This window comes from Myxocyprinus asiaticus, chromosome 28 (assembly GCF_019703515.2).
Source record: "Myxocyprinus asiaticus isolate MX2 ecotype Aquarium Trade chromosome 28, UBuf_Myxa_2, whole genome shotgun sequence".
Classification (NCBI taxonomy): Eukaryota; Metazoa; Chordata; class Actinopteri; order Cypriniformes; family Catostomidae; genus Myxocyprinus; species Myxocyprinus asiaticus.
The window spans coordinates 19,100,275-19,116,080 of NC_059371.1; the positions used below are offsets into that span (position 1 = coordinate 19,100,275).

General features: G+C 37.1%; 1 protein-coding gene across 6 annotated transcripts in view; it reads right to left on the reverse strand.

Moving 5' to 3' along the window:
* The window catches only part of LOC127419057 (plasma membrane calcium-transporting ATPase 3), a 96,241-nt gene extending 82,648 nt beyond the window's left edge, over positions 1-13,593 (reverse strand). For all 6 annotated transcript variants that reach the window (XM_051660125.1, XM_051660124.1, XM_051660129.1 and 3 more), the window contains exon 1: positions 13,168-13,593. The gene's annotated coding sequence lies outside the window, so the exon portion shown is untranslated. The remainder of the gene's footprint in view (positions 1-13,167) is intronic.
* Between the last annotated feature and the right edge of the window lie 2,213 nt (positions 13,594-15,806).

A 15,806-nucleotide genomic window follows, 5' to 3' on the forward strand; every position in this document is an offset into this window, starting at 1 on the left:
TTTTCATTTAGTTGTACTAAACCTTTAACCCTATGAGCGTATTTTTGTGTGAATAACATTAAAATATTTTGACCATTAAAGGGATAGTTCACCCAAAAATGAAAAGTCTCTCATCATTTACTCACCCTCATGCCATCCCAGATATGACTTTCTTTCTTCTGCTGAACTGAAATGAAGATTTTTTAGAAGAATATCTCAGCTCTGTAGGTCCATACAATGCAAGTGACTGGTGGCCAGAATTTTGAAGCTCTAAAATACACATAAAGGCAGAATAAAAGTAATCCAGACTCCTGTGGGTAAATCCATGTATTCAGAAGAGATATGATTTGTGTAGATAACAAACAGATCAGTACTTAAGCCCACTTTTAAGTTCACATTCTTCTTCTTTTATTTTATGGCAATTTGCATTCTTCATGCATATCGCCACCTGCTGGGCAGGGAGAAGAATTTATTGTAAAAGAATGACCTAAATATTGATCTGTTTCTCAGCCACACTTTTCATATTGCTTCTGAAAATGTAGGTTTAACCACTGGAGTCTTATGGATTATTTTTATGCTGCCTTTATGTGCATTTTGGAACTTCAAAGTTTTGGTCACCATTCACTTGCATTGAATGAACTAACAGAGTTTAAATATTCTTCTAAAAATCTTTGTTTGTGTTCAGCAGAAAAAAAGTATTTTTTTCAACATGAAAAAAAGAAATATATATCTGGGATGGCATTAGGGTGAATAAATGATGAGAGAATTTTCATTCTTGGGTAAACCATCCTTTTAACACCCACTGTTGGATTTCTCTTCTGTTGGATTTCCGTTCTGTTTGGTATTGTGAAGGGAAAATAAATTACAGGTCAAATACTTACTAAGAAGATTGCTACATTTGATCTAAAATAGTAAGCAATGATGTCAAGACAGTGACAGTGTTGTTTAACTTTGTCATGCTAGGAGATCCAAATTCAGTCAAACATATTGATATGATTTATTTCAATATCATTTTGAGTGTGAGCCAATGCAAAATGTAGTTACAACAAAGGGTGTAGGTTCAACCCCCCATTATTTAAACCATGATCAATGGAAACGTGTAAATGCTTCACACTGCAACCCCCCACCCCCTTGGTTGCAAAACATATTTAGCGAAAAATTGTATACACATTTTTATATTAAATGTTTATTACATAAATTGTATGTTTTTGTAATTTTATTTATTATTATTATTTATTAATTTACAGTGAGTTTTTGAGGCTTAATGGGGTTTAAATGGGAAAACCCTTCCCTCTGTGACCCCCACCTCCCCAGTTAAAATAGATACAGTATATGAACACCAGTTATATTGTTACTGAGACAGATTAAAATAGCCATAAAGGAAAGAAGCTTTCATACACAAACTGGATCTAAACAGACATTAGATATCTTAACAAATTAGATTTGTGACTAACTTACTGTCAGACTGTTTTTTTATGTCCTTCTGTTCTGTTTCTAAAAATGGAACAAAAGGACATTATATAGAGGGAACAGAAAAAAGAAAAAACATCAGTCCATCCCTATGCTGCTTTGATGTGAGCCGACAGATGTCGCTTGATTTATTTCTGCAGAATGACAAATACAACTACACTTTACAAGATTCTTCATCTAATTGTCAGCCAGTAATTTATTTTTATTTATTTTTTAGAGCAGAAAATAAACCTTTGTTTCCATGAGCATCGTGTTCATAGAGAGTCTCAGTGACAAGTGTAAATACAGCACAGAAGCCTGCAGGCCTGCTGCTGACAGGGCTTTACTAAGTGGATCAAACATAGTGGTGATAATGAAGGTTCTGTCATACTGATGAAGAGTAAAAGGTGATTTTTGCTAGACTGATGGAATGAGGCACAGACATACTCCCTCTGCAATATGCCAAAAGCTAATAATTAAAAAATAAATAAAAACACCAACTCACTGGAAGAAATAAGCCTTGATGAATATTTCATAAATGTTTTTATAATGTAACCCCACCCCCCAATTCTCCTTCATACTCAGTAAGGTCTCTTGACAGTGCAACATCTCCTGAGTGCAATTTAAAATTTCTGTACTATATGTAAATTCATACTTATTCATGATACCTATAGAAACCCATGTGTGTAATATTCAATTAGCTATTTTTTTATAGCTACAGTACTTGTACAGATCCAAACTTTTCTGAACAAATACAAATTAATATTTACACGTTATCTTTACAAATCCAAGTGCTCAAAATTTAATTCACTGTTTTATATTTTATTTGATATTTCTATATTTCATATAGTATTTAAAACTGAAGTGTGGAATTTCTGCAACACTAGCATACATTTAAAAATATGAATTGTGTTCACATACACATCTATTTATGTTTCTGACATTTAAAGGTCGTGCACCCCTTAACAAGTCATTGTCAGGAAGAAATGCGTGGTGCTGAGAGTATGAACAAAGAGGAAATGTAGTTATTAGTTTAAATATGCTATAAGCGGTCAAATGTTTTAGAAAGTAACTAAAAAGTAAATTAATCAGTAATGTGATTACTTTTTAAATGAAGTAATCAGAGAAGTAATGTGATTACAATTTATAGAAAAAAATGGTAATTTGTAGTGGATTACTTTTTTAAGTAACTTTCTCACTGCGTATAGTTGACTCTGCACCAGGGGCGGACTGGGAAGAGAAATTGAGAGAGATAGAGATGCACGCGGCTGCATTGTGTGTGTCTGTGTTCATGTTTTTTTAAGTCGTTTTAAGTTTGAGTTTCTCAATAAACTTTATGTTGACTGTTCAGCTGGTTCCCGCCTCCTCCTTGCCCATCCTTTAACTGTTACAGTGGTGCCGAAACCTGGGAGGGAGGAGGGATGCGCTGTCGCGGATTCCCCGCCAAGCGAGCTGTCGTCCGCCAGAGGGCAAAGGAGCTGTTAAGGACCGGGCAACAGCATGTCCGGGGACCGGCGAGCAAGTTTCTCTCTCTCTCTCTTCTCTCTCTCTGAGCTATTCCTCTGTAATTCTGTGTCCAGCTGTTGTATTTCTGCAAGTACTGGAAGTATCTGTTACCAGGCCAAATTCCTTGTGTGTGCGAACACCCTTGGCCAATACAGCTTTTTCTGACTCTTTCTGAAATGACACTTCTGGACTCTGAAACCACATATGAGCTGTAGCTACACCTGCTGGGCTGTGATATTACCTTGTCTGACTCATTTGTGACATGGTGAACTTTTTAAATACACATTACTCAGCAATGGAACCTGAATTTCTTCCCTTATCTTCTCCTATTGGCACAGAACCACTCAGCGCATGCTAAGTATGCATTACCTCCTCTCTATAAGTTCATAGCCCACCCCACCCCCACCCCCCACTCCACACACACACACACACTCCATTATCCTCAATTTTATTCTCTTTGTCCATCTGTTCTTTTCTTGTCCAATTTTACCTCCTCCCATCCACCTTCACTGCAGTGGCCTGTATTTGTTACACGGGTTTCAGGCTTTCAAAGTGAAAACATAGACTGCACTGGCATAAGAGTCTGTAGGGAGTAACATAAGCTCCTTGCCTTCAGTTCCTTAAAACTGCCCGTGGTCGACAGATATGGGTTTTTGTATGGCCTATGCCAATATCAAGAGAACAGGGTGGCTGGTGGCCATGTTTTGGAATTTAACGATAGCAAATAAACAAATTTAAATCAACTATTTTACCAATATTCACTGGAAAATCACTATATATATATATATATATATATATATATATATATATATATATATATATATATATATATAGTATATACACTGGCAGCCAAATGTTTGGAATAATGTACAAATTATGGTGTTTCGTAAGAAAATTCGTACTTTAATTCACCAAAGTGGCATTCAACTGATCACAAAATACAGTCAGAACATTACTGATGTAAAAAACAGCATCATCACTATTTGAAAAAAGTCATTTTTGATCAAATCTAGACAGGCCCCATTTCCAGCAGCCATCACTCCAATCATGCTAAATTGCTAATTTGGTACTAGAAAATCACTTGCCATTATATCAAACACAGCAGAAAGCTATTTTGTTCATTAAATGAAGCTTAACCTTGTCTTTGTGTTTGTTTTTGAGTTGCCACAGTATGCAATAGACTGGCATGTCTTAAGGTCAATATTAGATCAAAAATGGCAAAAAAGAAACAGCTTTCTCTAGAAACTCAGTCAATCATTGTTTTGAGGAATGAAGGCTATATAATGCTTGAAATTGCCAAAAAAAACTGAAGATTTCATACAAAGGTGTACACTACAGTCTTCAAAGACAAAGGACAACTGACTCTAACAAGGACAGAAAGAGATGTGGAAGGCCAGATGTACAACTAAACAAGAGGATAAGTACATCAGAGTTTCAGTAAAGAGAAGACTCAGGGGTGCAGGCCTTATGGGAAGAATTGCAAAGAAAAAAACACTTTTGAAACAAAAAAACAAAAAGAAAAGGTTAGAGTGAAAAAAAAAAACAGACATTGGACAACAGATAATTGGAAAAGAGTGTTCTGGATCTTAACCCCATTGAGCTTTTGTGGGATCAGCTAGACTGTAAGGTGCGTGAGAAGTGCCCGACAAGACAGCCACATCTATGGCAAGTGCTACAGGAAGTGTGGAGTGAAATGTCACCTGAGTATCTGGACAAACTGACAGCTAGAATGCCAAAGATCTGCAAAGCTGTCATTGCTGTACATGGAGGATTTTTTTTTTCTTCTCCCAATTTGGAATGCCCAATTCTCAATGTGCTTTTAAGTCCTCGTGGTCATGTAGTGATTCGCCTCAATCCGGGTGGCGGAGGACGAATCCCAGTTACCTCCGCTTCTGAGACCGTCAACTCACACATCTTATCATGTGGCTTGTTGAGTGCATTGCCACGGAGACATAGCGTGTGTGGAGGCTTCACGCCATCCACCGCGGCATCCACACTCAACTCACCACGTGCCCCACTGAGAACGAGCCACATTATAGTGACCACGAGGAGGTTACCCCATGTGACTCTACCCTCCCTAGCAACCAGGCCAATTTGGTTGCTTAGGAGACCTGGCTGGAGTCACTCAGCACGCCCTGGGATTCGAACTAGCGAACTCCAGGAGTGGTAGCCAGCGTCTTTTACCACTGAGCTGCCCAGGCCCCCCATGGAGGATGTTTTGATGAGAACTCTTTGAAGTAGTTTAAGAAGTTCTGAACATTTTTTTCAAATTGTAATAGTAATTTTTCACGTTATTAATGTCCTGAATATACATTATGATCAGCTGAATGCCACTTTGATGAATCAAAGTACCAATTTCTTTCCATAAGAGCAAAATCTGTACATTGTTCCAAACTTTTGGCCGCCAGTGTGTGTATATATATATATATATATACAGTACTGTGCAAAAGTTTTAGGCACTTAAGATGTTTCACAAAAACATTTATCATAAGATGATTATTTATATCTTCAGCTTTAGTGTGTCAATAGGAAAAATACATTTTAGGCTCCCAAACATTTCTTTTGTAAATAGAATAGAATAGAATAGAAGAGCAGGGTGCTCTGCAAGAGATGGCACTGCCCCCACAGTGCCCCCCACTGAACATCGTGTCAGTCTGAGATTACATAAAGAGACAGAAGCAATTGAGACAGCCTAAATATATAGAAGAACTGCGGTGAATTCTCCAAGAATCTTCGTACATCCTAACTGCCAACAATCAAGAAAAACTGTGTCCAGGTGTACCTAGGAGAATTGGGATATTATATATATATATATACACCGCCCTAAAAACATGTACACTATCCATTGACATCCATGAATAGGCCAATTGGAGCAGGCACAGTTGGCCAGTTGGCCAAATATCAGCTGATTAATCAGATAAGACATTTGTGTCTTGATTCTATATGTTTCCTTGGTGTATGTGATGTTGACAGAATAATTAAGAATGGGATGAATGTTCTATTTATGTGTTGCAAATAGGCTGAAGTAATTTTTGTCTGATGGAGATATAACCATGAACCACCATCCCATGGGCCATGTCCACTCACTATGCCCTGATCTATACACAGAATATCTAACCCAGTATCAGCTCTGCTGTTGCCTTTCATGTGTCAAGACACAGTCGCAACTCCGCATGATTCTCTTTTGGAAGTAACTTTGTCTCATGTCTGCTCATAGAGTACATACATATTCACTGCAAAAAAAAAAAAAAAAAAAAAAAAAATAAAAAAGAAAATCTTAACCAGTATTTTTGTCTTGTTTTTCAGTAAAAATATCTAAACATTCTTAAAACATGATACATTGTAATAAATAGGCCTAAAGTCTTGTTTTAAGAGAGAAAATCTTGAATAAAGTATTTTTCGTATCCTAATCACAAACTGTTTTTCTTGATTCAAGCATAATTATAATTTTATGCTTAAAGGTGCACACTGTATTTTTTTCCCTCATTTAAAAAGTTGTAATTCTAAAGAAATTAATAGTAATTTTATAGTGTATAAAATCATGACTACTCACATGAGATGAAGAGTTCAGTCATATCAGTAACCTTATAAAAGCTCTTTTATTCTACATGGGGCGGGGGCGCCCTCATGGGGGCAGCCATGTTAGTATCACATGACCAGCTGAATACTACACACTTAATCTCAGTAACTGCCCTGTTATTGGACATTTTCATTAATGGATTAAAATAATCCTGGTTTACTGTGCATAGTGAATTTCTACAATGGCATTGGTAATTGAAAACTACTGTTTGAATGATGCAGCACCCAAGCCACTAGGTGTCAGTGTAGGCAATACTTCAACATCAAAAAATTACTGCGTGAGCCTTTAAATCAAGAAAGAGCAATATACCAATATTGTAAGAAAAATGAACTTTATTCAAGCTATGTTCTCTGAAATCAAATCTTATGATTTTACACAATTTTTTATAAGGATGTTTAGAAAAATATAAAAATATTTTAAAAAAAATTATATAAAAATATAAAAAATATTGATTAAGAAAAGTATTTTTGCAGTGTTTATATTTATATTCAAAGGCACGGGAACTAATTTTTGGCAAGGGGTGCTGCAGTTTAGGCAGACGATATTACACATCATGCATGGAGGGCATCAGAGAATGGCCCTGTCCCAATACCCCCACTTGCGGTTTTGGTCTTGCCTACTTATCCACTTGTCTTACGTATTTCCGGTGTTTGGCCACTAGTGTGCAAGTAGATGTAAAGACTGCGAGTGTGTGTATGACTTTTGATTGCACGTTGGGACACACGTAGACTTAAAGATGTTGGTGCTGGTTGAGACAACTGTTTTTGTCTTTTCACTCAGCTGAAGTCTGATTGTTTTTGGTAGCGGTGACTGTTATAGGCTACTTAAAATTATAAATAACTGAAAATTTTACCCATCTTTTCATTTATTAATACACTACTGGTTGTTGGAAGTGTATTGTGCTGTAGAAAATATGTAATATATATATATATATATATATATATATATATATATATATATATATATATATATATATATTATGTTTTTATTGTGTGAAAATAATTGTAAAAGTTCATTATTTTTACTCATTTTGATTTTCAATACTTTGCACATTAAAAACTGTTTAACTGTAAAATTGCGTCGTCCATAACTGCTGTAAAATATGAAATATAAGCAATTTCTTTCTACTTTGTTTCTCAATACACTGCATAAAACTTACTTAAAAAAAAAAAAAAAAATTCTACTAATTTAGCTACTAATACAAACCATTTAAATGATGTGCTTTGGCTTGTCATTATATAAGACGACCAAAGACTGCTTTACACAACTTATCAGTATGTGGTTTCACCAACAAATAAAAAGCATTAAAACGTATATTTTAAATACATAAAGATGAGAAAGAACCTGTGGTAGTAGTTGATAATTTTTTAATTTGAAAACAACATTTAGACTGCTAGACTGTATACTGTATGCCACACTGGCTGATAAATGACCAAAATGACCAGCAGTATTAGGGAAGAACAAACAAAATAAAAAGAGGTATATAAATATAAACATAAATAATATTTTGTAATTATGATGCTGATATTAAGTCATCCCAAACAAGTTATATAATGTTGAATATTTTCATTTATGCTAAAATAAATATATGCTTCACTTACGTTTCACTATCTGATTATAATAAATAACTTAAGTTGAAAAGCTTCCCTTTAAGTCATCATGGCGAAAATAGCCTACACCGATCGCTCGGGTAGGCGGGGTGTGGCTCCTGATCGTGATGAACTCTGGGATACATTTAGCCTGAAAGACCGCTCCGAAGCGCTATTCACACAAGTGTGGATTTAGTGTGGGTGAAGTGCACTGAGCTTTGGTATGTTTCAGACATGGGACAGTCTTGAACACTTACTTCCTGTCGTGTGCACGCGCACTCAAGTGGCCAAGACCGCAAGTGTGGGTATTGGAATCATGTCTATTACCCCACACACACACACACACACACACACACACACACACACACACACACACACACACACACACACGCACACAACGCAATGGAACGTTTCCACCAGCAATTAAGTCATTAAATTAGCCAGCCAATGCATTCTACTACGTTCAAAACTATTGTCGTGTCAGCGTGAATGAGAAATAACCATAAAAAACAATTTAATTGTTCAGACAAAATAGCTATTAAAATGAGCCCATATTCTAAAATATTAAGCTATTCAGAAATGTCCTACCTGTTACTTGAAGACCCCAAATGTGGCCTTGCGCTTAGGGGTGTTGCTAATAAATGTCTTTATGAGATTTTCAATATCCAAGGTGCCAATAATCTCTGTGTGTAAATGCATTAATCTAACATGTGTGAGATTTTGCTGGCTCATGCTACTTCGTAGTCAAGCCATCTCCAGCGATTATACAGGGATGAATAAGTGAGGGATACAACAACAACACAAGAGATTCATTTTAAACACCAAGTTAGGGAGACAGTCCTTTGCTCAAAGGTTTTAGTGCCATCCGCAGTGTGACCAAACACAAGATCACTAAAGCTCTGTACTGTTTTTTTTTTTTTTCGTTTTTTTTCAGTATTACAATTTCAAAGGATGATCTTACACATGAGTAAAGCACAACATTCTTCTGAAGCAAAAAATTTAAGATTAACCATTAATTGAAGATTCATATAAACTGTAATATTACACTACAATATTTATTATTAAACACAGTAATTATACAATAACACAATTTAACCTCAATTTATTGTCAAATTACTGTTTCATTGTTAACAATAACTTTTTTTTTCCCCTTTTGCTTTTGTGTAAATAAAAGAAAAAAAGGGAGAATAAAAAGTTCATTAGTATCCATCACAAGGGCTCTCTTCAGTTCGGCAGAGCCCTGCCCACAAGCATGACAAATCTTTCAGAAATGGGATGCTGTTTTTATTAACATAAAAGACAGATATACTGAAAGTGACAGTTGTATAATATATACTGCATAAATACAATGAAATATATAAAATCTTGTTGATACTGTTTTCCAGTCTTGCTCAATAGGGAGTGTTTCAGCACCCTCAGCACTCCCCTTCCCGCGCCTTTGTTAATATTCAGCCCAGATATTTAGTTTTTTTTAATGAATTTAGCTCCATATTGCCAATTTGAAGATTCCAGCTGGTCAATATCTTGTATTTCCTTTTGCAATCTATCATTCATGTCATATTAATCATACATGATATTGCACCAGTCATACCAGTTCATTTATATGACGTAGCATCAGGGGCCATTGATTTAAGAATGTATCTGTGGAATATTCCTGAAAAGATGTGAATTCAAGAATTTGTGAGATGTGATTGTCACCTCATATACTGACCACAATCTCTATTTTTCTCTCACACTCTTTATTTTCTTTAGTACAGCATTCTTCAGGAATATATTTTTATCCACAAAAGTGTGAGTGCAGTAGCAGTTTTGTCCAGACATCTTCTAGGTCAACTTTCCTTATAATGCAACAGCAGCATTCAAACTAGGGCAATCTGGACAGAGAACTTGAGCACAAAGAACATTTTGTGTAAAGTTTTTAAGCACTTTTTGTGGAAGCACACTTTTTGTGCACAGATGTCACTCCTTGTACTAACAAAGAAAGTTGCTCATAATAAAGGAAACCAAAACATTTATCTTGATGGGTGGAGGTGACCACTTCCATTAGTCTCAATTAATTTTTAACCCTTTAATGCATACCTCAGGTCTTTAGTAACCAGGAACCATATTCTACCCATGTACCTCATCCATTTTTTGGAGATATGCCTTACACCTCTTTAATATTCCTCAACCTTTCGCTTCTGAATAGTGTACAGTACTGTGATATATACAGTACTGTGCAAAAGTGTTAGGCACTTAAGAAGTTTCACAAAAACATTTGTCTTAAGATGGTTATTTATATCTTCATCTTTAGTGTGTCAATAGGAAAAATACATTTTAGACTCCCAAACATTTCTTTTACAAATAGAAAAGATTATAATAGAAGAACAGGGAGCCCTGCAACAGATGGCATTGCCCCCACAGAGACCCCCACTGAACATCGAGTCAGTCTGGGATTACATGAAGAGACAGAAGCAATTGAGACTAAATATATAGAAGAACTGTGGCGAATTCTCCAAGAATCTTGGAACATCTTATCTGCCAACAACCAAGAAAAACTGTGTCCAGGTGTACCTAGGAGAATTGGGGCTGATTTAAAGGCAATGGTGGCCACACCAAATATTGATTTAGATTTTTTATGTTTATTGGACTTTGCATGATGTTCATTGATAAATAAAAACTATTTATACACCGGGTCGCTAAAGACCCGAGGATGTGATGTTTGGCGAAACACCCATGCATTTTAGGGTTAATAAAACTTGATACTGAACTTTCAAGGATGTGCATTATCTTTTTAAGAATTATAAAAATAATAATAATAATAATAAAAAAATAAAATAAAAAATAAAACAGTACATTGTATGTATGTGTGTCTTACTACATAGAGAAGTGTCAATTGAATTGAGATTTCAACGTAACCCTTGACCTATTACTCATAAGTAGGCAACTTTTTGCCACCACCAAACCATGCTCACATGGCATTCATATAAAGAAATAATCAGGACAGTAGTTGTGGTTGGTTGGGGGACCAAATGTGTCTAAAAATGTAAGAATCAGCCATAGCAAATAGGGGACGCGATTTGTCCCGTATTTAAGCTGGTCAGATGGCGTCACGGTGAAATCGTTCCAGATCGCCAATTTAACAGAGATAAATTGGAAGATTTGCTTACGGTGGGTAAGGGACCGTCTGAAAAGTCCACAAATTGTGCTAAAACGTGCTAATACTGTGGAGGGTGTGGTAAGGGACCGTCTGAAAAGTCCACAAATGGTGGTAAAACTGTGGAGTTCTATATAAATGTTCACTAAGATCAAACAATGTATGCATACAATCATAAAGACAAGTACAGGTGAAGGAAAAAATAAACAAATAAAATAAATAAAGATTATATATATATATATATATATATATATATATATATATATATATATATATATATATATATATATATATGTATAAATCAACCAAAATGTATACATAAGATAAAGAAGACAAATAATCGAGAAAATTCAAATAAATATATTTTAAACATATAAATGATGTATTTTTTTTATAAGTCATGGGTCAGGACAGTTCTCATTTTAGCATATAAGAAAGGATATACAATTTTTATTAATAATGCATATTAACTCAACGCATTTATTGCTAAAACTGTGGAGGATGTGGTTAGGGGCCGTGATGCTAAGTGGCAACCCTAATTGCAAACCACACATCAATCAACCACTAATCTGCCTATACAGGCCTTGCATGTATAAACAAATAAATAAAATGAAAAATTTAAATCTTAGGAAAAGTGCAAAGTCAGGAATATTGATTACAGAAACTAAGAATACAGATACAGCAGTGACCATTAATTTGTACAAAGAAGACCATAAGCAGTTCATATTAATGGATCATAAACAGTACATTCGTTTTCAAATCACTTGAAATGTCAGATAGGCCGGTCAACAGCAGAGTGAAACATTCTCAATCTCTCTAAAATTATGTAAACCCTCAGAACCGGGATCCTGATTTGACGGTCATGCGTAAATGGCCAATCAGAGTCAAGCAAAGATTTACGGACTCAGTACGCGGTCACCGGGCTGCCTGAGCTATGCGAGACTACAACTACCCCTCCTCTCCTCGTCCCACACCCAGCATACCCTCACACCTTGCAGTAGGACGAAAAAAGTCCTCAAGGTTCCCAATGAAAATTCAAGCAGCTTTGAGCAACTCACTCACACAGCGAACTTCACGTATCGCGCGCCGTCGCCGCTGATGCAGCAGATACTGGTCAGGTGTGTCTCGCGGTGCACCACAGCGATGTTTTTCTAAAATAAAATGACCTTTACTGTTCACCTTCAGAAGGCGATTGGTCCTAATGCCGAACCCCGCGCGAATGAGACCACGAATACTTACAAACAAAACGCATTTCTTTATCGTCTCGTGAGTGTCTCGCGATGTTAATTGAGTTTATAGTGCAAGGATGCTGCTTGTGAGAGGATGGTGCGCCACTCGCATCCGAAACAAGCGCAATGCCCCGCCGCAAGGTGACTAGTGTGGGTACCAGTGCCCAGTGTAGGGATGTTACCCAAAACCAACACACCTATAAACATAATCCGTCTGCGCGTGCAAGTTAAACAAATATAGACATAATTTCGCTCAGCATTCTATGGTTGTAATTTACAAACAAAACGAGAGAACCTTGCAAATTTGGCATTTACAAAAACGTGAGAACACTTTCGAAAGGCATACAGTCATGCACAATCACAGGGACAACGCATAAACACATTAGCCTATATAGAGGCAAATACGAAAGACGTCTTTGTGACTAATCATATGCATCATATATGGTTTGACAGTAGCCTAACTAATATTCTTTGCGGGCAGGGCTTCAATGCAGTAGTTTTTACGTACTTGACAGCTATCATTAATAACAACAAAAAAAAAAACATGACAGGTTTGATAGAAAGGTGTCAATTTGCATTCATATGCAAGGACAATTTAACAGTAAGACAGATCGTTCGTTAATAACTCTAAATGAAGACGAACTGCTATCTGTTATATGGCATGCACATTCCGGATTGGTGTAAATATGAGATACTCACCAGGCCATGCTCCAAGGACATTCTCGCGGTTTGTTGGGTGAAGGGGAAAATCCTGGATCCGCTTTAGTCAAATACAGATGGGCGCATCGATAGCGACTGAATTCACTCAGTAGCTGTTGCCATGTTGTCCTCTATCGCCCAGGTGTTCAGCGGTGTGTTTACTACAGATGGAGATTATGAATCCTAATACAGTGCAGTTGTTGCCTGATTAAATGAAGATTCCGCAGAGGAAAAATTGCGAGATGACTGTCCCGACCGACGCAAAACAAAAAGGCAAAAGTATTTTGCTCGGGGACGGTTTTTACGCTTATTCTTGAAAGTGTAAATCAAAGAGGTGGTAAAGCGATATTTGGATATTCTATGCGATGTGTGATGAGAGCCCCCTCGCTGAACTGCGCGCTGAGGACCGTGGACGCAGCATCCGCGCGGGCTGCTATGCGCGCGGATGGAGAGGACGGAAAGGAGGAGGAGGAGGGGGTGGAGGGGGAGTCTCTCTCCCCTCCCTATTCAACCCCCCCCCCGCACACAACATGCCACATGAGCCGAGTTCAAACACAAGAACAGATAGGTAGTGAAGTGTGCTTTCGACAACGAAATGTAGCCTTCAGTCGAGCATATAGAGCCATCGGATTCTCAAGGTGCAAAACATAAGGCAAACTGATGATCACTCTGAAAGCCATGCGTAGTAGATGTGCGGAATTGGCAAACACTATCATGCTCATGATGTTATGATACATACATTATTCATCGAGGGCTTAACACGAGATGCAGACTCCAGGCTTTTTAAAGCGATCAACTGAAACATAAACAGGCTGATTAGCATTGGAGTTGGTCAGACCAGCTGTGCATCTAATAACCAACTTGCAGTAAGAATCTTAAATTCTGGAGTTAAAAATTGACTCACTGAGCCAAGCAGAGGTCCAGCAAGCAGGTGAGAATCTGTTTATCCATGATTACTGTACATATGATTCAAATCTGGGCCATAACCCTCTCGATGTCCCTGTCTCACTAAGTCTCACTCTCCTTTAGTGTTTTCGATTCATAAATTCAGTTGCCCCATCACACCCACGCAGGTGTAATCTGCTGGCTGCCTTCAAGCATAACAGGCTCAAATCTAATAGCCCTAATGCAGGAGGCCTTTCAGACCTGTGAAAAAAGCTTTTATGTGCTGACCAGTGCTCAAGTGTACCTCTCCTGAAGCCTTCATATGCAAACACATGCACACACACACAAGCACTAAATGCTCTTCACCAGAAGCTTGTGTAAACACACGGGCACAGAGGAAATTCCAAGACTTGGATCAGAAGCCACCATTGGTAGTTTGCACCTAGTATAGTCGACAAGCTTTGGAATGTGCAGCCTTACACATGAAAAACAGCATTTTTGAATCATTGCATTGGTCCACATTAGTCTACACCGACAACCCATTGCCAACATGCAAAAAGAACATACACACAGTCTGATTTTGCATGCATACAACTGCACACTCTTCAATACCATCTTTCTTTCCTACTCTCTCACACACACGAGGCTGCTCACACTGAAATATTTGTGAGGCACGTCCAGTAAAGTAAAGAGAAAGTTTCAGATGTAGAGTTGTATCTATAATTCAGAGGTGAGGGTTTAGGAGATGGCTATCCCTCTGGGAACCTGTGCATTAGCCCTGCAGGTATGCTGGCTCTATAAGCCTAGCATCAGGCCTAAGCCAACAGATGGAGTTTAACTGTCACTCAAAGCACAATCCACCCAATCCTGTGTAACATCTCACTGCTTCACTGTGGAACCCCTTCCAAAAGCTACCCGAGTGAGACCGTTCCATGTCTGTGATCTCCAGCTCACATCTCCAATGAATAGGGCCTTTCCCAGGATTCAGCTCAAATGTTGTAGTTTCTAAAGGTTTACTATTCTGTGATGAAGATTAGATTAAAATCAGTCACCATTTTTTCAGCTATTTTAGCTGAGTGGTTGAGCATAAAAGGCTCAGTTTACCAGTTAGGTATGGTGGAATGCATATAGTACAACATCAGTAAGCCATTTTGAGAATATGCATAAATACTCCATTTGCAAACACTTAAATCTCTATTGCAATTTCCCCCCATATCTATTTTTTCTCCGCAAATCCCCTTCAGATTCCCATTAGGGATGGGCGGATCGATCATAAAGTATCGATACTTCCAAATGATGTTGTATCGAGAATACCAATTCTAAAAAAAAAAATTTTGATTTAAAAAAAAAAATTTTAACTAGAAATTTTATTATTTACTGACCATGAAAATGGCAACTGCTAATCTTAAGACTGAAGGGGGGGGGGGGGGTGAATAAGTATATTAGCAAATAGTAACATAGGGTAGGAACAATGTCTCAGAGAAAATGCCATCTGGAGGTAATTCACACTTACTGAATGTGACATCACTATGAGTTTGTGACATTTGTTGTTAATAAACAATAAAACAGAAGTCTATTAAATTTGCCTGTTAGTCCTAAAAATGTTAAAAGCTTTTGGCTTTGAAATGTAGTATTTTAAATTACCAATTTTATCCTCGGAACATTTAATAGACATATCTGTGTTTGTATATATATCAATGACATTAGCATTGATAGTACTTGGTATTGAATCAAAAAGGGAAAAAGTGGTATCT